Raw genomic sequence first — 25,629 nt, 5'->3', positions numbered from 1 at the left:
AAGCTAGTGTGCTGTGGATTCATATCCTGACTCGCCGCCCAGTAACGTCCCATTCAGAAAAGCCTCAAGTGACCTGCTCGGGGTTTAACTGATTATCATATTCTGGGTCAGGCAGGAATTCTCTACCAGATCAGCTTGGCAGAGACCTTGTGGTTTTTTGCCTTCCTCAACAGCATGGGGTATGGGTCGCTTGCTAGGACCATCTGGGTATCTCACTGAATCTATTCCGTGATGTTGCAGAGGCTTCAGGCATTGTTGCACCTGCTCCCTTCTATTCTCTGCTTGCGGCACACTACAGTTTAGTCTCTGAAGGCTGTAGTGTTTTGGTCTAATTCTGGTTGTTGGGCTTAGTGTTGGGTTGGGTGATGTTTACTGGCCCATGATATACAGCAGGTCAGACTAGATGATCTGGAGGTCCGTTCTGGCCTTAAAATCTATGATATTCCCACAGTCATACAATGAGTCCATGACAGAGCCAGAAATCTTGACTTCCAGTCTCGATTTTCAACCATTAGACCAGGCTCTCTTTCTGCATATTCCCTGTATGGGGAGGGCAGGCCTGTAACGTCACAACCTTGAACTCTAATGATGCTGTATCTGGCAGTCAGGGCTTCCCATTAAACATATTTCAGAAATGAAGAGTATTCAGAAGCTTTCATAACAAAAGATTCCACAAATTTCTTTAAAATATTTGGCTGCACAGCACCTAAACACAGGGTAAAGGAGAAAAAAAGAAACCCTATTTAATCTCAGAATCAGAAGTTTATTGCTGATATTTACACAGATGCCACGTAGCTGGAGCCACTGGACATCTGGGATGTAGGCGGCTAAATCTCCCTTCTAGTCTCTTACTGGAAGTACAGTCCGAGAAGGTCTCCTGACAGCCCTAATAAATCAACACGTTGTCCACAGGAAGCAAGCGATAGCTGGAATGATGCATGAATTCTGTAAGACTCACAAACAGACTATTTCATATCTTTCCTTTGCAGGAAAAACAAAATAAAAGGCTGTTCTGAGTCAGCCCTTATGAATGATTAAAAAAAAATCAATCAAGAGAGTGGTAGAACATAAATCTGCAAGGCTGAATTATGGTATGTGTAGATATTGAGGTAAATTTCCTATCTAGCCACCTGAGAAGAAGAGTATCAGAGGGGTAGCCATGTTACTCTGGATCTGTAAAAGCAGCAAAGAGTCCTGTGGCACCTTATAGACTAACAAACGTATTGGAGCATGAGCTTTCATGGGTGAATACCCACTTTGTCGGATGCATGTCATCCCATGCATCTGACAAAGTGGGTATTCACCCATGAAAGCTCATGCTCCAATACGTTTGTTAGTCTATAAGGTGCCACAGGACTCTTTGCTGCTTTTACTGAGAGGAAGACATCATTGAAACATCAGTTGAAGTGTTTAGCCAGTTTTGAGTTTACAGGAATGTGGTTTCATCTCCTCTTTCACTGAAAAGTGACTTTGTCTTCTACATCAAACTTTGCAAGTGATGGGAATTAATGTACTACCATTTTTTTTCTGTGGATAGTGTCCCCAAGCACTGTAGCCCTTTTAGAAAAGTGGAATTGTTACTCTCGACTGGGTCAGTGGAGAATATTCAAACCCCACACTACATCAAAAAGATTTTTATTGCAAGCAGAAGCTTTGCACTTAAGACAACCTACTTGCTTGTACCCAAGCATTGGGGGTGTTATGTTACACATGAGCTGTGTCTACACAAGGATTCAACTATTGGTAACTGAAGAGATGGGATAACACGGCTGTACATACCAACAGGGCAGTGTGTTGCAGTAATTATGCCGTGTCAGGTGCAGTTTTGTCCCACATCTACACTACAGTGTACTACAGTGTTGTGGTTGCTTCATGCAAACCTAGAAGAATTGTGGTTGAAGAGGTCAACCTCCCATCATTTACTGAGAAATTCTAAGAAGTCCCAGGGAATCAGGGCCATTTCAAAGTCCTTTTCCCAAAAGGAAAACCAGGGTAAACGCTCAACTCTCATTCCGTGCTTAGCAAGAAAAGTTTCTGCTGGAGCTTTTCAAAAGTAGTTGCAGGTTGAGATGACAGAGGGTGTTCTGCAATACCAAGGACTGCAATAAAAATAAGTTATGGTTCAGTTTTGAATGCCACTGGCTTCATGTAAGGTATCTCCCCCTTGGGCTAGCAAAGGACATATAATTAGATGTCACACATAAAAGAAAAATGAGGGGAAAGGAAAACTGTGGGAATCAGAGCAATGGAGGGAAGCAGGTTGTGATCAGCTTCATTGGTCTAACAGAAGTTGCTCATTGTAGACAAACAGAATTCTTGGAAACATCTCTGTTTGGAGAAGGCCAGCAAGGGGAAGAAAGGCCTTTTTAAGTGAGTGGAGGGAAGGCTGATAAGTTTGCACTAGAATGTGGGGTGTTAGTGAGAAGACTAGTCTCACTGCTGGGGCTCCTATCCCAGTGATTCCCATTGCTGCTGGCACAGGAGCAGTGAAAATTGGCACTTGGGAGGACCACACATCATTAGCCTCTCTCAGAGCAAGTGTATTCCACATAGTAATGTGATCCCCCGTGCACCTTCGGGAGCGGATGTCTAGAGCGTTACAAGTGTGCTGGGAACCAAATGGTGGTGAGTATGCCAAGTTTTCCTAGTTTAGATAAGGCCTCAGCAGGTCAGAGCCTGCAGCTCTGATGCAGAGAAAACTCACTAGGAGTTATGTCTGTCTCAGGATTACAAGCACAGGCCCCATATGTGCTGCTCTGGGAATTGGCTCACAGAAGGAGTTTCAGTCTTGTCCCTGACTCCCTTGTCATTACTGAGTTTAAGGCAAACTCTTAATATTACTTTTCTTTATCAAACATATATTTGGCTTGATGTGGTTAGTATATGGTGGTAACCATTCTGCTGCTGACTAAATCATTTGTGGTAGCTTCTTTGCTAGTATTTATGGTATTTTTCTTTCCTAGGAAGCACAAATGAACAATAATTGCCCTATATACTAAGTCGCTTTGAGGCAATACACCACACCTAATGACTTTGCAGGTCCCCAGGCTATGTTTTCTTTAAACAATCAGTTACTCTTGTTCAATGTTTGGCCCAAATTCAACAACATACAGGCTAGAAGTTACGTTCTAATTACTGAGAACTTCCAAACTGGGATGCATATTTGCCTTTTCAACTCTGAACTTCCTTCCCATGAACACTATATATTTTAATGAAAAAGAACTTGATTTCGTCTGTGATTTTTTCTCTTTTCTTGACCCATAGCGATAAGTTCATTGGCATATGTTGTATATCAGAGAAGTACTTAAATGGTTAAGAGAAAGCCAGAAGACTGTAGTCAATCTGTTCCATGAGACTGTCTCATTATGACAATTTCTTTAGCAATAAGGGGAAAAAAAAATAACTGATGTTAGCTGCAAGCTTTGCCAAAATCGACATTTGTTTCCCATTAGTTGCACATATCCTTTCTTACAGGCTTACTATGAATTGAGATACAATTCTGGGCATGGTCCTGGTTTATGTAATGCATCTTATGATAAGGATAAGAAAACCTCACATGCAAAACTGTTTTTCCTTCTGGGCTTCTTCTAACTCAGTATGGAATATCCCTGTTCTCAACACCCAAAGGTCTCGGTGTCCGTCCTGTGGTACGAGTCCAGACTAGGAAGGGCTGATGAAATGTGAAGAGCATGGATAGTACTGGGACTGCAGTGGTCCGACACTAATCACACTTAAGAATAATAAACTCTTTGAGTCGTCAGCACAGTTCTGCAAACTTTAAGATGCAGCCCATCTGTGCTTCAGTGAAAAATAACACTTCAGAGGATCTGCTTCGAGCTCTGTAGCAAGGGAAAGGGAGGACACTGTTCCAGTTATTCCTTATTTTTGATTGAGAAGTATCTTGGATGCACTTCATTAGCCAGTCTATGTTATCAGCAACCAAATGAGTGTGTCAGCTATAAGTTACCTCCTTCTGGAATAAGCCTATCGTATGTTCAAGGCCCAAAATGTTGCTGATGTTAGCATAGAAGCTAGAGAGGATGACAAGTTATTTTTATTTATAACATTAAAAAAATTTAGCCTAGACTCTAGCAGCTTGTTTTTCTGCTGTGCTGAGCAACCATGGTTTCCACTGAAGCTAATAGGAACTCAGTATTTCTGAAAATCAGGGCATTGGTGCTGTAGACATAATATTAAAAGCCTTAAAAATTCATACAAAAAAGGAACCAGATTGAATGAAACCCAGCAGCATATCACTGCCATAAAAACTGCAATGAAAATTAATAGCCAGAACACTGTCATTCAAAAAAAATCCCATTTAACACTCCCTCCCAGATCTCATCCTATTCCCCCGTCCCCAAAAGCTAGAGAAAACAGATGGACATTGCAACATGCCCTGAAGGTCAACAGATTTGGACTCTTTTAGGCCAAAGGAAAGGGCTGATTTCTATGGCTGAGGGACCCTCACAGGCAATGCTGTGCTAGCAGCTCCCTCTCTATTATACCCAGAGGTCTTCAGCTCAAGCACCTTCATTGATCAAAAGCAGGGAGGAAAAAGACAGACTTGGAATTGTATGGGTTAGAAGATCCTGTTTATCCCCTCCGGATTGTAATCACAGTAAAGGAGGTGCACCTGGCAAGGAATAATCAGAGCAGGAGTGACAATCTGAAGGAGAGAGAGCGAGAGAATACTTCACATGGATCAGACAAGAGCTGAATCTTTAAAGTTCAGCAAAGACAGAAACAGACAGTAAGAGGGGTAATGAAGGAGACAGTGCACGCACTTGAGGCATATCCATAGCAGAACAACAGGCAGGAAAGGAGCCGTGCGTGCCTGAGCCTCTGGTTGGGCCTGAGGAGTACTCAAGATAGCCAACATGCTGAGCAGGGAGTCTTGGTTTAATGAAGTCCCTGCTCTAGAAGTTAGTAACTGAGGTCAATTTCATCAGGCATGACTAGCAAGGCTAATGAAGGAGCATTTATCATTTCTGCCTGTGAGGTCTCTTAGACTTTGATTAGCCTTTCAGCGAGGATGCAGCTGAAGGGCAGGTACAGTATCTCAGATACATGCCATACAGAAAGTGTGAGGAAATGTTAATGCAGTCAGAAGCACCTGGTGCCTTTGGAGGAGGCATGGCAGGAGCAAAGGCAGGCTGGTTTATGATCGGACCCTCTGAATCACAATGTGCAAGAAATGAGGAAAATGTGATTGGCGTAGGTGATAGGTTTTTTTTCCATCAGGCCTGCATAAGAAGCAGCAGGTAGCCATAAATCACCTTTCTGAGGAGACGAGAGCTAAAACCAGGAAATGTTTACCCAGAAAAGTGAAAAGCTGTAGCAAACTGCAGCTCAGATTTCATTATTTTGGTGAATATAGTATAGCAAATAATCCCTGGATGAGGATCTGTACTACTTAAAATATGAATGTAGATAATATTTGGAATTCCCATGCTACACATAGCATGGAGAAAGGGCCAGGTTAACCTTTTCACTGGTATACCCTAGCTAGGGTGACCAGACAGCAAGTGTGAAAAATCGGGTGAGGGGTAATAGGAGCCTATATAAGAAAAAGACCCCAAAATCGGGACTATCCCTATAAAATCGGGAAATCTGGTCACTCTAGCACCAGTCCATGGCCCATCACCTGATTTTAATTCATTCGGTGTTGTTTAACCCCAATTCTTTACCATCTGATTAGTTTTAGCTTAAAGGATTTATTGTTTTTTACTGAGGTTTTTTTTTTTTTTTGGCAAATATGATTTGAATATGTAGCTCTTTCTTTCCACACCCAGTTGCAAATAGAGACTCTTCTTTCCAAGGCAGTAACTCAGGCTATTATGCTGGGCTAAATGAGATCATGAAGTTTTTCATCAAGACCTTTATTCTGAGTTCTCATATTATTTCCTCTTCTAAACCAGGCTTCTTTTGAAACACTTGTGCCAACTCATTTTGTAACCAAAGAGCAGACAGGAAAGCTTGTTTTAAGTCTCACACTTTTTTTTTTTTAACTTAAAATCCTACAGCTAAATATAACAGCACAGTGAACACACTTACAAATCTTGTTCTCAGAGAAATCACATGTGCTCAGGGGCGGCTCCAGGCATCAGCACGCCAAGCGCGTGCTTGGGGTGGCAAGCTGCAGGGGGCGTTCTGCCGGCGCCGCGAGGGCAGCAGGCAGGCTGCCTCCGGCGGTTTGCCTGCAGAGGGTCCGCTGGTCCGCGGCTTCGGTGGCCCTCCTGCAGGCGTCCCGAAGCCGCGGGACCAGCGGAACCTCCGCAGGCAAACCGCCGGAGGCAGCCTGCCTGCCGTGCTTGGGGCGGCAAAAAGCCTAGAGCTGCCCCTGCATGTGCTGACGGGTTTTAGGCCCTCCCCTCCAATCATTATAACCTTTTCCTGCTACCTTTTAGTAGATCTGTAGGTGGCAGGCAGGGCTCACTATTTGCTACAGGTAGCCCTTAAAGATATTAGGTGAAATCTTGGCCCCATTGAAACCAATGGCAAAAATCTCACTGACTTTAACGGGGCCACAATTTCACTCACTAGGTGTTTCAAATGTGCAACATTCTGGTGAACTATACCAGGATTATTGTGACAACCAATTATTTGCAGTGGGGAGTGGCCGTGTTTGTCCATTGTCTGCTCTCCGACTGCCGGGGTGACTTTTGTAAAATGGCATACCTCAATAGGTATGTTGTTGTTCACCTTTTGTAGAATTTGTATCAGTGATGGTTTTAAAATATATTCCCCTGAGCACAGAAGGATGAATAAAATAATGGTTACTGTCCTCACTGGGGGGTGGGGGAATTCCATCTACCTAATTCTCAGTTACCTGGAAGAGTGAATGATTGCTTGAAGGCATCTTGCTTTCAAATGCTGCTACTGTTCTTTAATTAGTCCAACACTGTATGAAATCAGTGCTGTTTATTGCTGTTGCCAGGTGAACTGACACTGCATCTCCCTGTGCTACACTGCAGGGATCTGCATGTTCCTGATCCTGCATGGTGCTGGGCACTTTGCCCCTGATCCAGAAAAGCAGATACACATATGCTTAATAGTAAGCATGTGGGTAGTCTCACTGACTTCAAAGGACATCCTCTGGTAAAAGTTTGGAAAGAGGCAGAGGCGTGGAGCTAGTAATGGCATTGCTAACAGCTACAGAAGAGGGAAAGAAAGGAGCATTGCTGACATCCAACATTTCTCACGCCAGATAACCATATCAGCTGTTCTACCCCAGCTTTTCCTTTCTTCCAATGCCCCCTAGTGCTAGAAACGAGGGCATCTCCAGTGCAGACAAAGTGCTGGTGGCCAAAGGTGTCTTTACTATTGTCATCCAGACCTGCCCAAAGTGAGTGATTAAAACTATGTATGTTAGCGCCCCCACCCTACTGAAGTTGCGCTGATAACAGAACCATGAGAAATTTGGAGAAGATTGCTATTGTGGACAAGACTTAGAGTCTTCATGACCTATGTTGTGATCACTATTTGAGATGGGACACATGGATAGGAGCCAGCTTTGATCTGCAGGGTCAGCATTGCACTAAAATGGAGAACCAAGTCAATCCAGTTGTTGTTTACTTTGGCACTTAACGGGGTTTCTCTACTGGCTGCTAATCTTGCTAATGAAATGTAAGACAAAAATAAAAAGGCTTGTGGTGGGGCACACCTTTAGAGTGTCACCTAGGGTTCATGTGTAATGGCACCAGTATCCTCAGCTCCAGCACCTCCCACAGCCCATCTGCTCCTGCTTCCTGGTCTTCTGTGGCTCAACCCTCTGGCCACCTCAAGCTCAGTTCAAACCCCTTCTGGGGTATCTAAAGGTCCAACTCAAAGTCCAAAATCAGATATTAATAGTCCCTCTGCTCTTCTAGGCTCCAGACTCCTCTGTTTCTTGGCCCATTCTCCTGGCCGCTGCAGAGCTTGTCTTACCTTGCTGCCTCTCTCCCCCCAGAGATTCTGATGGTTTTCCTTAGGGATCTTTCCTCTGCAAAGCTGCTCTTATAACTCATTGCTCTTCTGCCCCTCCTGAGCACCTCTTCTATTCCCTTACCCTCACTGGCCCTAGCTCAGGGCTCCCCCACAGAAGTCTGCTCTGCTCTCAGCCGAACTTCCTCAGGCTCATCCCACAGGGAACACCCCTTATTCCCCCTCCAGGGCCTGCCTTCCTCTAAGTTCCCAGCTGTATTTAAATAGGACTCAGTGCTTCACCACCACAGCTGGGGTCAGTTTCTAATTAAGCACCATTACACCCAGCTGGGGTCACTAATTAGTCTTTGTATTGCTAGCTCATCAGTGAGGCTGAGGGACATCTGCTAAGTCATGGGCAAGGCTGAGTCCAGCTTGCCTCAAAGGGCCAGCCAGTCTATAACATGGCTACACAGGTGACGAGAAATGGATGTGAAAAGAAATGCAGAAATCTTGAATAAAGAAAGGATAGTCTACACACAGGAACAGTAACCAGTCACATGCCAAAGGCAGCTATAAAAAAAGAGCACATCTGGTGGAGGGTATACATATACCAAGGAGGCAAATATTTAATAATACCTGTGTAGAAATTGGTCAAAAAAGTGTTAGATTACAGCCAAAGGCCTGTGTGTAACTAAAAATTTGAATATATCTAGCTAAAAGATTGTAATGAGAGCTCTCACTAAATTATGGCTGCCTTCCCACAACAACAATCTAGAGAGGGATTGATATTATTTTTGTTAATACCTGCTGTGTTTGTCTCTTGTCTATTCTTTAGTCTCCTCTCCCTCTCTTCCTGTTGCCCCTGGATTAGTACTATCTCTGCTTCCTGCATCCTCTCACTTCTGCTTTCTTCATCCTGTGCTTACTCTGAAATAACTTTGGCATCTGCATAAGCCTCTGACCTTGGAAATGAGGGTGTACAGTAACTTTACTTATCTCCAGTCTCAGGGGATTGAGCACACTGTAAACCTTTGTGATAGCAGAAACTGTTACTCTAGTTCAAGGGCCTTCCTTACTGAAGCACTCTTCTGTTTCCAGGCTTGCACAGAAAGGGTCTCTTTATAAGGAGCTAGGTCACATTTACACTGCAGCATCAGGGGAATAAGTTAGGGCCCAACCCTGCAAGGTACTGAACACTGCTTGACTTCAGTGGGAACTGAGGAGGCAATGTAAAACATTGTGCAAGTCTGACTAATGCAGCCAGAGTTACTTTATATTGAAAGACAGTAGCCTGCTAAGGAGGAAAGTTCATACCCCTCCCATGTTTTTTTTTACAATTACTGTACATTGTATTTATATAATTGTACTGGGAAGGAAGCTCCAGCCATTCAGAGTGCATATTGTAGTTATGGCAGTACTGAACTACATCCATTAGGAAGTACAGTGCCTGATGTTTGCACCAAGGAAAAGAATGGCCTGAATCTTCATAAACGAATGAGTAGGAACATGGAATGTGAGGAGTATATATGATGGGAAGCTTGCCTCTGATTACCAAAGATGTAAGATAGCAATAAGTGGAATCTTTGAGCTGCATTGGAAGGAGAGGGGTCATTTCATGATTATGGATGGATACACAATGTACTATTCAGGATCCTAGAGAATGAGAGAAAATGTGCTTGCTTTTATCTTATCCAAGAAGACAAAGTGTGTGCTTGGATGTAATCCAGTCAGTGATAGAATCATTACAGTTTGCCTTTGAGCAAAGCCAGTCAATATGTTGATCATATGGGCTTACACTCTTATGACTGCAGATGCGGCTGTGGCCATGGTTGATGAGTTTTATGAATGACTTGAAGAGACACTCACTAATAAAACAAGTAAAGGTATCACCCTTGGAATGCAGGTCCTGAATGCAGAAGTTGGAGCTGCAAGCTCTCATAAAGAAATAATGGGAAACAATGGTCTGGTTTCACAAAATGAGAGAGGAAGGCATTCAGTTGAATTCTACTGTTCTAATCACTGGGTTATTACAAATACCAGTTTCACTCAACATCTTATACTTTATACACATGGGAGTCAACTGATGGCATGACAAAGAACCAGATCGACTATGTAATGATACAGCAATGCTGGAGATAGAGGAAAGTGGGTCAGACTGTTGTCAGCTGTTAGCCTCATACATAAAATTAATACTTAAAAAGATATGATGTTTGACAGGTCCCCTGCATTTGAACTAGTCCAGAGTAAATGAAAATTACTTAACTGTCAGGATCCTGACAAGGACACTTGGGACCAAGGGTCAGAGTAGGGTCAAACTGAGGCTGAGAGTATCAGCAGAGTTCATAGTCAAGTTCCAGGCTGGGGCTGATACCAAAGATCAGAGTCTGAGTCAGGTTTTCGGGTCCAGGTCAGAAGGAGAGGTCCAAATCAAGTCAAGGTCAAAGCCAGATGTTCAAGAACAGGAATGGGTGTGGCAGCTTCAGGAGATCCATGCTGTTACCTGAACGCTTCCTGGCAGGGCCAGCAAACCAAGCACATGCTGGGGGCGGCACAATTGCAGGGGCGGCATTCCGGGGGCAGCAGTTGCGCTCTCAGAGGTTTTTTGTTTTTTGTTTTTGCTTCGGCATTTCCTTGGGGCAGCAAAAACCCTAGAGCCAGCCCTGCTTCCTGAAATGCTCCTGGTGTTTATATAGGGTGGAGAGCCAAACAGGAGCCATGAGATTGCTGCCTATCAGACCCCGTTGGTGTGGGACTGCCCATGGTCTGTGTCCTCAGCAGGTCATGGGTAGTGAAGCATGAGCTAGTTATAGCTGCTGCTGGGTGGCAGCATGGAGATGTCCACTACCTGGCAGGTCTGGGTTTGAGACCTGGTGGGCCTTACAATAAGTTCTGCCCAGAATGGGTTTGAGGCGTCACCACAGGTGAAAGAGGAGAACAACCTGAACACATTTTGGATTAAAATGAAAACTATTATGCTCAAAAATGCCAAAGCACATATTCCAAACAGTCAGTGGAAAAAAGACAGAGTCAAAAAGAATGTCTTGGAGACAGAAGAACGCAGGAGAGAAGGAACTGAGCAGACAGATTTAAAGGCAGACTAGACAAGATGAGTGACTATATTGAGAATAATAATATAAAAGGTATGTTCACAGTGATCAGACTTCTTACTAAAAGGTTTTCTCTGTGATCAAGTATAATAAAAGATCAATGATGCAGAGTTCTCATTGAATTTGATATTAAATGCAGGTGGAGAGATTACTGTGCCAATCCGTAGGCCTCACCAGAGCCACTCATAATAGAGGATGATAGAAAACAGAGTATGGAGCTGGAATCCTCAATCCTGTGAGAGGAAGTGGCATTTACTATTCAGACAGTGAAGCCTGGGAAAGCACGAGGGGTAGATAACGTGTCGGTGGAATTGTTAAAAGTGATTGGTGAACAAAGCGGTACTGATCATATGTGAAGAATTTGTAATGATGTATGGATGACTAGGAATTGGCTGGAGAATTGAATGAAGGGAATCTTTCTGCTTTTACCAAAGAAGGGAAACATAACAGAGTGTAATAACTATCGTACCATCTCCCTGATATCACAGGTGAGCAAAGTTCTGCTATACATAATCCAGGATCGCATGAAAAGAAGAATAGAAGCAGAACTACCACCACAACAAGCTGGTTTCAGAGAGGGCCAAGTTGTACCTGACCAAATCATGAATATCTGTCACATCATTGAAAAATGCAGAAAATACACTCACCCACTGATTATGTGCTGCATTGACTATTCAAAAGCATTTGGTACCATCCAACATGATGGTCTTTGGAGGATATTCTCAGATGTGAGGAATCCAAGGCATCTCATTGAACTCATCACAAGTCCGTATTGCCAACCACATACTACAGTGTGACCAGCAATTGGCGACAATGAGAGGTTTTCCACGGGGCAGGTGTGAGACCAAGGTGTATTTTGTCCCCAATCCTCTTTAACATATATGCAGAATTTATTATAAAACAAGCCTTGAAAGGTTTTGACAAAGTGGAAGGAGCTGGGATTTCCATTGGTGGCCATCTCTCAACCGACTTCATTTCCTCTGAAGCATCTGGCACAGGCTGATGTCGGAAGAGAGGATATGGGGCTAGATGAACCATTGGTCTGACCCAGTATGGTTGTTCTTATGTTCTTATGCATAACTCCTGGATGGAAACCCCCCCAAATGCCTATATTAGAAATATTATTGGAGAGAAGCAGCCCCTCCAGCTGAAAATCAACAGATATAAATATATGTACTTTGGTCACATTAGGCATAGAGATGGAAATAACCTAAAGAAAGTTATCATGGAAGGAATGATGGTGGGTCATTGTAATAGGGGATGAGTAGCTAAGAGATGGATAGATGGTGTACAGCAGATCACTGGAAGGTCAGCTGCTGAGTGCTGGAAGTTAGCAATGGATCATGAAGGCTCCATAAAATTCTGCTATGATGTCACCGATATTCAGAGGTGAATAACTGGATTTACTTATATTGTTTTTTGCTGCAACAATTTATTAAGGTTTTGCATACATCAGTTTGTGAGCTGCCTGTGTCTGTGTTGTGGACTAAAATTCTTTTCATTATAGGAATCAGTGTAGAGAAATGGTGGCTTTGGAAATAGAATCTGAGACATAAAGATGAAATACTGTAAGATGTTGATGGTCTCTTGGAAGGTTCTGAGCACCCACAATTCCTGTTGGCACTGAAGGCACTCAGCACTCACAGTACCAGGTTATTAGTTCATATGAGCTGGATTGTTCCCTCGTATGAGCCTATGGAAAGTCTTCTCCATGAGCAGATCTCCTGCTTTCCATCCAGAAAAAGGTAAAGTAGCAATATGAGACATCTACAGTGTGTAACACCATCCACTGTTCTGCATTATGTAACCCAAAGCAAGAAACTTTAATACACAGTGATTCAAATGATCAGTGCAAACATGGAGTACTGCAGACGTGGGGGTTATCCTTTACTAAAGATGAAGAAAAAAGGCTTTGTAAACTAATTGGAAATCATCTCCCTCAATGCCTTACAAACACATATGTGCAGTAAAACAGGCTATCTGGTTTCTATGTCCTTGAATTCATTGTCAGTCAGGCCTATAGTGGGGCAACTGCCCCACTCACTGAGAGTGTGGGCTGCAGCAGGCCAGTGCGCCTGCGCAGACGGGCAGCCAATTAGAGAAGGGCTTATTGGGAGCCAATCAGGGCCCAGATTGGAGACGGCCAATCTGGGCCAGGCTCAGCCCTATATAAAGGCTGCCCAGGAAGGGAGCAGGCAGTCTGTCCCAAGCCTTCAACAGGGGCTGGTCTGCCTCCAGAGCTGGGAGACTAGCACTGTGGACAGAGCAGTGCTGGCCAGGCTTGGGGAGCAGAAGGGAGCTGTAGCCCGTAGCCTGCCAGGCTGCAGGCCCTGAAGGGAAGGGCCTAGCGGGTGCAAGGGGCCATAGAGGAAATGGCCCAGGGAAGTGGACAGATGAGGAGGACAGCGAGGCTGCCACTGGAGGGTCCCTGGGCTGGGACCCAGAGTAGAGGGTGGGCCTGGATCCCCCCCCCTTGCAGGGGACTGGCCATCATAGACTACGCCAGATCCCTGACAGGAGGGATTAGACTTTGGGGGCATGGTTGGACATGATGGCTGGGGCATAGAGAGACTGCTGGTCGCCCCCCCCCCCCCCGTAAGGGGGTGTAGATGGACTTGGGGGCACTTCTGGAGGGCAGTGGTCCGGAGGAGGATGCCGTGAGCTGAGGAGCAACGTGGGCTTAGATGCCAACCAAGGGTGAAACAATGGGCAGGACACCACCAGGAAAGGGTGCTCCACTGGACTGAGCTAATTCCCGGAGACAACCAGTAGGCGGTGCTGCGATGGTGAGTCCCAACCTTGTCACAAGGCCCTGTCTAGCTGGCCCTACTCCCACTCTAAATTGTTGCTAATAGAGTTCTAACAGGGTTCACAATCTGTTTGTGGAGACAGACCAAAGTAATCTCTATGCACAGGGAAACGTTTAACACTGGAGTAGTGGATAGCTTTCTGTAGCGTATATGTGACTTGTGTCTCAACCTGAATTCTGAAACAAGGTGGGATGCTTGGTTTGTCCATTTGTCTGTTGGTACTCTAAATGTTCTTCCGGTGTCTGAGCTCTGAGATCAAATAGGAAGGCCTGGATTTGTTTGTGGGAGCATCAAATGCCTTTCTGTATGTTCACCTAGATGTGCAACATCTTTTGAAAGTATGGAGCAAAATAACAAAACCTGGCACTCAAGGGGGTTGAAATTCATTACGCTGATACAGGACAGGGTAGTATGAAAGCATCTCACCTTTACAAACTCATGTTGACTGTGAGTATCTGTAAGGCAATGCTGTCCTAATCAGGGGTGCTGGAACAATTTGTATAGTGGGCAGTGCAGAGAGCCATTGAACCAAACTAAACCCTTTGTATGATGGAAAGCACTTCAAGCCACGGGGTTGGCAACACCCCTGATTCTAGCACCTATGGTCCTGATCTGTGATAAGAGACCTATTTATTGACTGTCGGCAGAACTGGAACATTTTAAAGGAAACTCCAAATCAATGAAAAGTAGCCTGTTTAGTTACTCTTATGGGGGGGTGGGGAAACCTCCATAGCGAATTCCTTAAAATTGCCAAGACTGTACAAGGCAGGAAAACAGAGTCCCATTGAATCCTCTGCTGCAATAGTTATTACTTTTCTATTGCTCCTTCTTATTGTTAGTCCAAAATGTATAGATTTAAGTGGACAGCATCTGGCATGCAGCCTTCAGTGAAATCATAACTATAAAGTGCCTTATTTCCCTTAGGAATTCAACATGCTAATTAAACCTGTACTACTACAGTTGATTTGAGCCAGATGAAAACAAAGCCAGGAGTCTATACACCTTGATTTTCAATGGCTTGAATTCTCATAGGCTGGACCAATTTAAAAACTTCAGAAACCAGCTGTGGTTCCTTGGAAGCTATAAAAAGGTGAGGTAAAATATGATTTAAATCTGTAGTACAACAGCAATAAACTGACACACACTCTACCAGCTGTCATGCATTTTGAAGTTGTGTTTAAAGCACTGTACTGTAATTTGACCCCACCCCCCATACCAGCTCTCTTTCTTAGGACCATGTATTTTTCTTTTCATTTTATCAGTACTCCGTGTTCTGATCATTATGTATTGTAGGATGCAATTATCTCAGGGCTCTTTTTCCTCTTGTGAAGACCTGCATGCAGAGGACAAAAAAGTAACTCTGGGCAGCAGGCACTATCAGGCAAGATGCTGTGCTCCACCTAAGAGGTGCTGAGCACCTCGATTTCCTATTTAAGGTGCATTCAGTATCTTACAGGATGATGTCCTCTGCTTGAACCACTCTCACATCTTCAGTGAATAATTGTTTGTACAATTCTTTGAAACTGTAAAGCACTATATGAATGTTGTTGAACAGTTGCTAATGAAATTACTGACAACAGCTGGATACATTTGGTTTTGAATATCAGATGTTTTTGTTGCATCATGTCACAGGTATAATCCAGTATAGGTGAAGAGTGATCTACTAGATTAAGTTTTAGAGTAGCAGCCGTGTTAGTCTGTATCCGCAAAAAAAACAGGAGTACTTGTGGCACCTTAAAGACTAACAAATTTATTTAAGCATGAGCTTTCGTGAGCTACAGCTCACTTCTTCGGATGCATTCGCCAAATTGCCGAAGAGCCTGGAGCCAGCCCTTGCCTTGGGCGCAAAAATTCCTTGTTATGGCTCTGCCAGGTACCTCTAGAGGGGGAGCTAGGAAGTAGCCAGGGGGAAGCTGACCTGAGTCTGGCTGCAACACTGCCAGAGCCAATGTCATTGTGTTGCAGTCAGGATCCCCACTGACCCAGTAGCGGGTCTTCTGCCCAAGTAGGCAATTTGGCGGTGGGTCCCTGAGTCTCTGTCGGAGGGAAGGAATTGCCGCTGAAGAATGAATGAAGTGGCAGTGCCTCACTCACCTCGCCCTTTTTACAGCACTGGTACCTGGGTCCGGACAGCATCCTCCACAGGGTCACACACCATGAGCTCCTTGGGGTAGCTGGCGAGCAGTTGGTTTGGCAGCTCCTCGGGGTAACTGGCAAACGGTAGGCCTGGCAGTTCCTCTGGGTAATGGGCAAGCGGTAGGCTTGGTAGTGTTGCTGGGCTCGGGCTAGCATCAGGCATTGGCTGGTCTGGCCAGTCCTCAGTTTGGCTGCCGATCACCGTGGTCTCCCCACTGGGAGCTACACCACAGGTCTCTCCAGTGGCTGAGCTTCAAGTGAGCTCTGGGCTGCTATACTTCCTGTCCTGTGCCTTGACCTCTGAGGGGCGGGCACAGGATTTGCTGGCTCCACCCACTTTGGTGTCCAAGGAGGCTCGTCCCCTTCTGGGGCAGCAGGAGCCAGACTGCCTCGCTACACGAGGTAAATTAGATCCACTGCATTTCCTTTGTCTAAGAAATCTGTTACCTTCTCAAAGAAGGAGATCAGGTTGGTTTGGCATGATCTACCTTTTATAAAACCATGTTGTATTTTGTCCCAATTACCATTGACCTCAATGTCCTTAACTACTTTCTCCTTCAAAAATTTTTCCGAGACCTTGCATACTACAAATATCAAACTAACAGGCCTGTAGTTACCCGGATCACTTATTTCCTTTCTTAAAAATAGGAACTATGTTAGCAATTCTCCAGTCATACGATACAACCCCTGAGTTTACAGATTCATTAAAAATTCTTGCTAATGGGCTTGCAATTTCATGTGCCAGTTCCTTTAATATTCTTGGATGAAGATTATCTGGGCCCCCCAATTTAGTCCCATTAAGCTGTTTGAGTTTGGCTTCGACCTCAGATGTGGTAATATCTACCTCCATATCATCATTCCCATTTGTCATCCTACCATTATCTCTAAGATCCTCATTAAAGACTGAGGCAAAGTATTTGTTTAGATATTGGGCCATGCCTAGATTATCCTTAACCTCCACTCCATCCTCAGTGTTTAGCGGTCCCACTTCTTCTTTGTTTTCTTCTTATTTATATGGCTATAGAACCTTCTACTATTGGTTTTAATTCCCTTTGCAAGGTCCAACTCTACCTGGGTTTTGGCCTTTCTCACTTTATCCCATGTTCTGACCTCAGTAAGGTAGCTTTCCTTGCTGATCACGCCCATCTTCCACTCCTTGTAGGCTTTCTGCTTTTTCTTAATTACCTCTCTGAGATGCTTGGTCTATGATTCCTGACTATGATTTTTCCCCCTTTCTTGGGATGCAGGCTGCTGATAGTTTCTGCAACTTTGACTTGAAGTAATTCCAGGCCTCCTCCACCTTTAGATCCACAAGTTCTTCAGTCCAATCCACTTCCCTAACTAATTTTCTTAATTTTTTAAAGTTAGCCCTTTTGAAATCAAAAGCCCTAGTCACAGATCTATTTTTGTTTATCCTTCCATTTAGTTTGAACTGAATTAGCTCATGATCGCTCAAACCAAGGTTGTCCCCTACAACCATTTCTTCTATGAGGTCCTCACTACTCACCAAAACCAAATCTAAAATGGCATCCCCTCTTGTTGGTTCAGCAACTACTTGAATGCATGGATGAGGGAGGATTCATATATGGAGTTTTCTTTATACCTATAGGTAAATGTTGAAAGACCTGTAACACGAGTTAGCTGAACTAATAATGGCATGATGTGTTTTCTAAATTATTTTGTAAAAAGAGGATGGAAATTAAGCCAAAATATATCAAACTTATAAGGATTGGAGCAGCAAGAATACATAGTTCTACTTGTTTTCAGTTTTACTGACATTAAATCAAGGGCAATAAACAAGAAGAAAACAGATTAGTACACAAAGAGCCAAAACTAACAGGAAGGAAAGTACAGCTAAACCTAGCACAAAGCTGAAATACGGTCTGATCTGGGCAGGTCTGCAGAAAGTTTACTTTTAGCTTGAGCTTGACGACACAAAGTGATCTGAAGAGTATAACCTCTTCTTGGAGCATTTTCTGAACAAAAGTTGGTTTCAACAGCTGCCTTTTTTGAATGGCCTTTTGAAGTGGTTAGAGCATGAGACTGGGAGTTGGGACGCCTGGGTTGTATTTCCAGTTCTGCCACTTACTAGTTGTGTGAACTTGGGCAAATCACTTCAGCTTTCTGTGCCTCCATTTCCTTATGTGTAAAATGGAAATTAATTATCATATATTTTTACCTCATACAAATGTTGTGGGGAACATAAGAATTGTTGCATGGGATCAGACCTGAGTCTTTCTAGCCCAGTATCCTGCTTCCAGCAGTGGCAAGCACCAGATGTTTTACAGGAATATATAAGAACCACACAGTAGGCGGCTGTAGGATAATCTGCCCCCCACATTAGGTCTCATCCTGGTGTCTTGTAACTAGAGACTGGCTTAAACTGTGAAGCATGAGAGTTAATATGCCTTCAAATTTTTTATGATTAATTATGATAGCTCTGGATAGTCTTCTTATCCATGTAAATGTCATATCTCTTTGAATCTTGCTGATTTCTTGACCTCCACAATCTCCTATAGCAATGAATTCTACAGTGTAATTGTGTGTTGTACGAAAAAGTATTTCCTTTCACCAATCAGTTTTGAATTTGCCACCATTAATTTCATTGAATGTCCCCTTGTTCTGGTGTGTGTTCTTCTGTGATCCTCAGTTAAAATGTAGTATACAAGAGTTTATTAATTATTTTGATTTACTATAAGAAGACAGAACTTAAAGTTCTCACTGAGATCTTTTCAGGTTTGCAGAATGATCTTTTGTGCCATAGATAGCAGATTACTGACAAGCTGTGCTTAATTTGTAATGAAAGAGGTTCTGGGGCTTAAGCAATTAGGTGCTGGGATTCAAGCAATTTTTTTTACATTCATAACTGATGCAGCAAGCCCAGAAGTGCGGGGGCTATGAACCGCCAAGCCTAGAGTGCCGGGGCTCAGCCCTGGCAAGCCCTAGCACAAATGAAGCATTGCTGACAAGTTTGTTCATCAATAATTCTTCTTTATAGGAAAAAGAGGTGGCTTGAGGATTATCAGCCTGATGTGCAATCCACAATGATATTGATTATCATTATTCCAAGGGCACATATCTGTGGCCAGAAACAGAGAGCTGGGGGCAATTTTTAAAAAAAAAAAGGGGGGGTAGAAAAGGTCCCTACTTTTGCTTACTGGTTCAACACAAATTATTATCCTTCAGTTGGGGAGCAACAATTTAAAAGGAGAACTGAATAATCACTTCTTAGTTACTCAATTTCTTCATACCAGATTAAGCATGAGGCCACTGATTCTGAAAAATGTCAGCTTTAAAGCCCCCCCCCCAAATTATGGTGCTTAATTAATGAACATGTGATAATGATCTTACATTTAGTTGGTAGCTTTCATCTTAGATTATCCCAAAGTGTTTTATAAACTATATAAAGATCACTTTATCTACCATTTAAAAATCAGCCAACACTGAGTGAGCACAGGAGTTGTTTTACAGCCACATTACAGTTTAGGACAGCAAGTGGAGAAGACACTGCAGGGGAATTAGATAAGCAAAATCTCCAAAGCTGGAATTTTCTAGAACATCAGAGTTAACATTTCTTCTCATACAAAGAGTGTCATTGGCTATTTAAGCATCACAAGCACTCAGGTTGTTAAGTTTATAACTCGTGAACAATATAGTACCTTGATAAGCCTATTACCCCCAGCAGTTTAATAAGGTATTGGTTCAATACTGAATCAGAGGGAAGAATTCCTCTCACTAAATTGCTAAAACTGCTTTCTTTAGCATCTAGCTTGAGATGCAGATTCATACTTGTCCTCAGGCTCACCTCAGATCTCTGAATGTCATCTGTGCAGGCAGGATTCTGAGGCAGGATGGGGTTGGAGTGAGTGCACTCCAGTGATTGTTTGCCACTGCAATAGCCCATAGAAGTTGTTGCAACATGGACACAAATGAGGGCAGCTCTCAAGATTGTCCTAGCTAGTGTCAGCATTGGAACTGCCCCCCTAGGTGTTTAGTGTTCAAGCATAAAAGAAGAGAGCCAAGACAAATTCAGGCTTCTTCTACATATGCTGTTTTCTTTCATCACGTACTTCCTAAAAGTAGAGTTCTCTAAGTTCCTATGCATAATCATACTATAGCCATCAGGAGCCATGCTGCTCTTAGGTCACTAGCAGTCATACAGGGGTCTGAAATAGACATAATACAGGTCTTAGCAGGGGGAAACAGGAGAGAATGTCAGAGGTCAGATGGTTTCCTGCTCCTCCCGTGAATGCACTTAAAGCTGCATGGAGCTACTTCCATATGGAAGGACATTTGTACTGGGAGCAAGGAGGTGGGATCAGTGTCACTATCACAGAGTGATTTTTGCACAGGTAGGAGTAGATGAATGTGCAGACCCTCAGGGACGAGGTAGGCCATTGATAGGAGGCAAATGTTACTATTTGGAGCGTTCTAATCTGTTGTTGCACAAATTTTCCCAGAGGAATAATAATGACCGTCAGACTGAATTAATTTTAAGTTTCTACTGGTAATCTAATTATGAAAAACTAATGGTGGAGGACACAAGGGAGCTGGGATAAATAAAAGGTCAGAGACATCATTAAACAATTTATATAAATAACAGAAGGGAGATCTTATAGCACCACAGCCAGAAAGCCCAGAGCTCTTAAAATATACAAGATTTATTTCACCTCTTTGTCCTCCCTGCTCTTCATGCTTTATTTCCACAGAGTATTAAATCCCAGTGAAACTCAAATAATAATTAAAAAAGGATCTCGGGTATTTAAAACCCTGCTTAAAGCAATAAACTTTGTTGGGGACATTGTAAGAATACATTTAGCAGGATTCATTGCTAATAGCTTTTGACAGGACAATTTGTCAGGCATCTGCCTTCATCAAAGTCATATTTGAAGTTTTATGTGGGTATCAGAATACCACTTCCTGTTGATGGAGTGACTGAGTCTGGGGGATCTCATTCTCAGGCAATCCTGAAAGAAACCCCAAAGTCAAAGACTAATTACTTAAGCTTTTTTTAAAAGTAGTGTTATACCCTGAAGTGTATCAGATATGTGATAGCTAACAGTAGATTCACATACCTATCTGTTGCATGATAAAGGCGCAAAGATTCCAGTTAGGGGTTAAGTATCAGCAGGGTAGCCATGTTATTCTGGATCTGTAAAAAGCAACAAAAAGTCCTTATAGACCAGGGGTAGGCAACCTATGGCATGCTTGCCGAAGGCAGCACGCGAGCTGATTTTTCAGTGGTACTCACACTGCCCAGGTCCTGGCCACCGGTCTGGGGGGCTGTGTGTTTTAATTTAATTTTAAATGAAGCTTCTTAAATGTTTTTAAAACCTTATTTACTTTACATACAACAACAGTTTAGTTACATAATAGACTTATAGAAAGAGACCTTCTAAAAACGTTAAAATGTATTACCAGCACATGAAACCTTAAATCACAGTGAATAACTGAAGACTCAGCACACCACTTCTGAAAGGTTGCTGACTCCTGTTATAGACCAACAGACGTATTGGAGCTAGGGTGACCAGATGTCCCCATTTTAAAGGGACAGTCCTGATTTTTGGTTCTTTTTCTTATATAGGCTCCTATTTCCCCCGTCCCGATTTTTCACATTTTCTGCGTGGTCACCCTAATTGGAGCATAAGCTTTTGTGGGTGAATACCCACTTCATCAGTTGCTTTTTACAGTTAGGGGTTGTTTCTCTAATTTACATTCCCATGTGTTAGTAACTGAACAAATGCCTGAAGCAGTTTCTCCTAGTGAAAAGAGGAACAATTGCACCAAGAAGTAGAGTTAAACAGTGCAGACTGTGTAACAATTCCCCAAAACAGACAGCTATGGATAGATCAGTTCCCAAGAGAGGATTTACTTGTCAGCAAACAAGCTCGTGTGTGGCAAGGCCAAAATGTTAAATATATATGGTCAAATTAAGTCTACTCAGGCAAAACTCTCATTTCACTCAATAGAGACCTGAAGTCAATGAGAATTTGTTTGAATAGGGACCAAGTCAGAAAGTTAGAATTTGGCCTACTCCAGCAAAAAATCAAGAGACAATTTCTGATAGCATTTATTACAGTCTGACATGATTGTGTTTCTCATCCATACATTCCTTTGATGTGGACATGCTGGCAAAATGAGGACACACATGTATGGAATTAAGCAGCAGGCTGCAATTTTTATTAAACTTTAACACAAGGTTGGGGGTGCTACCTGCCCATCACGCGTACTTCCCTATACCAGGCATCTAATTGGTTCCAGTGCGGGAATTATAGGGCTCCTTATTGTATAACTTGTAACTGGCACCACAGGTACAGGGCTCCTTACCATATAACCCATGATATGGGGTAGGCTATCCTCAGCCTAGCCCCTCCCCTTCCCCCAAGACTCAGCTGCGTCTGAGTCCTCGCACCCTCTCCTGAGAGAGGGCCAGAGGTGCAGCAGGATGTGGACCTTGGCTTGCAATGGCTACATGGTCTAACCTTGGCCCACAAAGGTCACAAGATCACACCCTATCAGGTGGGCCCAACACCAAAATCCCAGGTCTTTTAGCACTAGGATGGAACCATTAATTTTATTCTCTTGCAGCCACTTTCTAGTGTGGTTAAGTTGCAATGAGTAAACACCCACACTGTAACCTCAGTTAGATACCATATGTGTTCCTACTTAACCTACTGTGGTTTCCAGGTGCTGTGAGGAAGGCAAAATATTTGTCTTCCACCATATGGCAGTGGGGGAGAAAAAGTTCCTTTCTGACCCCTAAACAGGTGATCAGATAGACCTGCACCATGTGTCAGGTGGGGTTCCCGTTCCTAGTTTGGGTGGGTAGGGTGGGCTGCTGGCACAGAATTGAAAGAGGGCTCCACATGGCCCCTGCATTGGGTTAAATCCTGAGAGGTGGGAAATGCTGGCCAATCAGCACCCTTCTTCCCCAGCTGGCCAATGGGTAGCGGATACTTGCAGGGAAGGAGCTACCTTTTGTCCCTTGGCAAATGTCTCCCTCCCTTGCCTCTGGGATTGTCCCCCTTTTATGGTTGGCCCCATCAATGTCCCCCACCTGTTGCTGTGGATGGGTGACATTTGTAAAATTAGAGAATTATAAAGGCTTAAATCTGAAGCATTTACTAATCAATCTGCAGGTTCCAGCTATTTTCAAGTATAAAATATTTGCAAACAGCCTTAGGCTGCTCTGAGTAACAGCAGAGGCTGGTTTGGAGCGATCTTGCCCTCATCCACCTCCATGCTCAGCTCAGCTGAGGATCTGGCCCTGTTGGTTTATCTTACTCCTCCTTGCTCCCATTCAGTTCAGTGTACATTAAGGTTCTTTCAAGCTTGTTTTTTGCTTCCCAGAGCTGAACTTCCACCCACCCACATGCTCATATTTTATCAGTGTTGAAAGCCTGCTAAGGGTCTTGTCCTGTGAAGTGCTGTTGGCTTCCTTAGTACACAATCCTAAATTTTACACTGAATCATTTTTATAACTACTTACTCAGTTGTTTTGTAAACCCAATAAAACTCTTGGAGACCAATCCTGCAGCTCACGAGAGTTCTGCAAGCTGAGTGACTGCAAGGTCAGGGCATTAGCAACTGTAGTTTCATGTAGCAGTTACATATGCAATAGAATCTTGATTATCTAGCCTTCTTTATCTATCAAACCTGCCTTTCCAACTAACTGCCAGAATGCTCCTTGTTCTAATGACTCCATTTATTGTTTGATTATCTCATAATTATTCAAATACCCACAATCTAAATCTCCTTTCCTAAAAAAAAGGTCTCTGCCATCATGTTTTCTATTGACTTCTTGACTATTGATTCATTTATAAGAACTCCCAATTATCCAGACATATTTGACCTCTCCCAACAGGTTGGCTATTCAGAATTCAACTGGGTTTGCTTGCTAAAATGCAATGTTCATCTTCACAGAATTACCCAAAAGAGGTGTCCGCTGCAGGTGAATGTCTCTTTCAAAACAGTTGCAATATGAGCTTCGTGGGTAAAAATCTGGCCTGAATAACTAGAGTTGTTAGTTACTGCACAGTCTTTCCTTCTGAGCTAGATAAAAGGGAAATGGAACTTCGGGATCATTCAGATCCTTTAAGCACAGAATGTACATGTAATGTCCAAATGTTTAATGGGATGCTACTCTATTCAATGATATTATGGACTTCTGGGGGCCTCTGCAGTTTAAGGGCCATGGCTTGTGGCTCTTCTTGGCTTTGCTGTTAACTTGATCATACTTATTAGCCATGGTGTCTGTTTTCCTAAGATGTGCATTAGTTTTATTTTTTTTTGGCATCAGACCTGGATCTTTCTTGCCTTTTTCTGAACCTTTTGGAACTAGGATCTTTTTTATGGGAGAGACAGGATTCTATGAAGATTGTGAAAACACTGGGCTATATAGGAAGTCTTTTTTTATATGAAGCAAGACAGTAGCTTGTAAAAGAGGAGTCTCTTTTACAACATTGCTTGTGTTTCCTCCCTTAACCCTATCTTTATGATATTTGATATTTGGAATCAGGGAATCTTATATGTTCAGCCATTTCTCTCATTTTCTTTCTATATAATAAATCAACATATCTGTCTTAGGCCAAAGCAGGGTCCTGAAACTGCTTCTGTCAAGCTCACAAATATTACTCTCTTGGGCTTTGAGTTGGGTCATTGCACAGCCCTGTTTTTTCTCAGCCACAAGTCTATATTTGACACATCTGTTCATAAAATTCTACTCTAATACTTAGAATCTTAAATAAGAATTACTATTGCAGCCACATTTTGCTTTGTGGTCTTACCTCATTAGTGAAATTCAGTATAGAATGTATAAATGGATGGCATTACATATAAACCCATTAAAAATGTCAATGATGACATTAGATCCTAATCTTTCCTCTGAGAAATAATTGATTTCTCAAATCAGAACTCTTTAGACCCTCTGAAACAATATTGTCTAATTACACTGTATTTTTATCAGAAAAGCTGGGACCATGATCTATTCATTCATTTCTCTATGTTTTTATAGGAGGTTGCTCTGCTGCTTTATTGCATTTATTACCAACACAGATAACTGTTTCAGGAATTTCCTAAGCAAGACACAACCTCAGGGCAGCCCGGGGCGGGGGCAAGTGGGGCAATTTGCCCCAGGCCCTGCAGGGGCCCCCATGAGAATATAGTATTCTATAGTATTGCAACATTTTTTATGTAAGGGGCTCCCAAAATTGCTTTTCCCCAGGCCCCCTGAATCCTCTGGGCGGCCCTGCATAACCTGTATGTAGCATGTGTACCATTCATTTTGCTAGATCTCTAATCAGTTCCACCACCCCATCTGAAATTGCTACACATGTAATCTTGCTTGGACTGCTGTCAGAGCTTGTGACAGGTTGCAGGATTGTGAGTTATATTGGAAGTAATGCCTCAATAGACATTGTAATTTGTGCTAATTTGTCTCTGACTAGACTAGAAAAACTCTGGGATCAACCTTGCTTTTAAATGACATGAAATGCCCGGAGCTTGGGCTAGGTGCCAGATAAATAGAAACAAATACATTGATTAATAAAATAAACCTTTTTAAATGGGAGAAGTTTGTGAATCAAGACAATAGAGTAGTGTCTGCATTTTCTCTCTAAAAATTGCCACAGGATGGCAGTGTTTCATAAGATTTAAAAGCTGTAGCTCAGTAG

General features: G+C 43.0%; 1 long non-coding RNA gene across 1 annotated transcript; it reads right to left on the bottom strand.

Annotated features, from left to right (window-relative positions):
• Positions 1–20,642: 20,642 nt before the first annotated feature.
• Positions 20,643–23,540, bottom strand: LOC120405694. Its single transcript, XR_005598781.1, has 3 exons — positions 23,448–23,540; positions 21,034–21,110; positions 20,643–20,925 (listed from the first exon to the last, which is right to left on the bottom strand). It is a non-coding gene; the product is annotated as an uncharacterized LOC120405694 (long non-coding RNA).
• Between the last annotated feature and the right edge of the window lie 2,089 nt (positions 23,541–25,629).

Source organism: Mauremys reevesii, linkage group 5 (genome assembly GCF_016161935.1).
Source record: "Mauremys reevesii isolate NIE-2019 linkage group 5, ASM1616193v1, whole genome shotgun sequence".
NCBI classification, from domain to species: domain Eukaryota; kingdom Metazoa; phylum Chordata; order Testudines; family Geoemydidae; genus Mauremys; species Mauremys reevesii.
The sequence above is the reverse complement of the archived record's forward strand: the minus strand, read 5'-3'. Positions and strand labels throughout refer to the sequence as shown.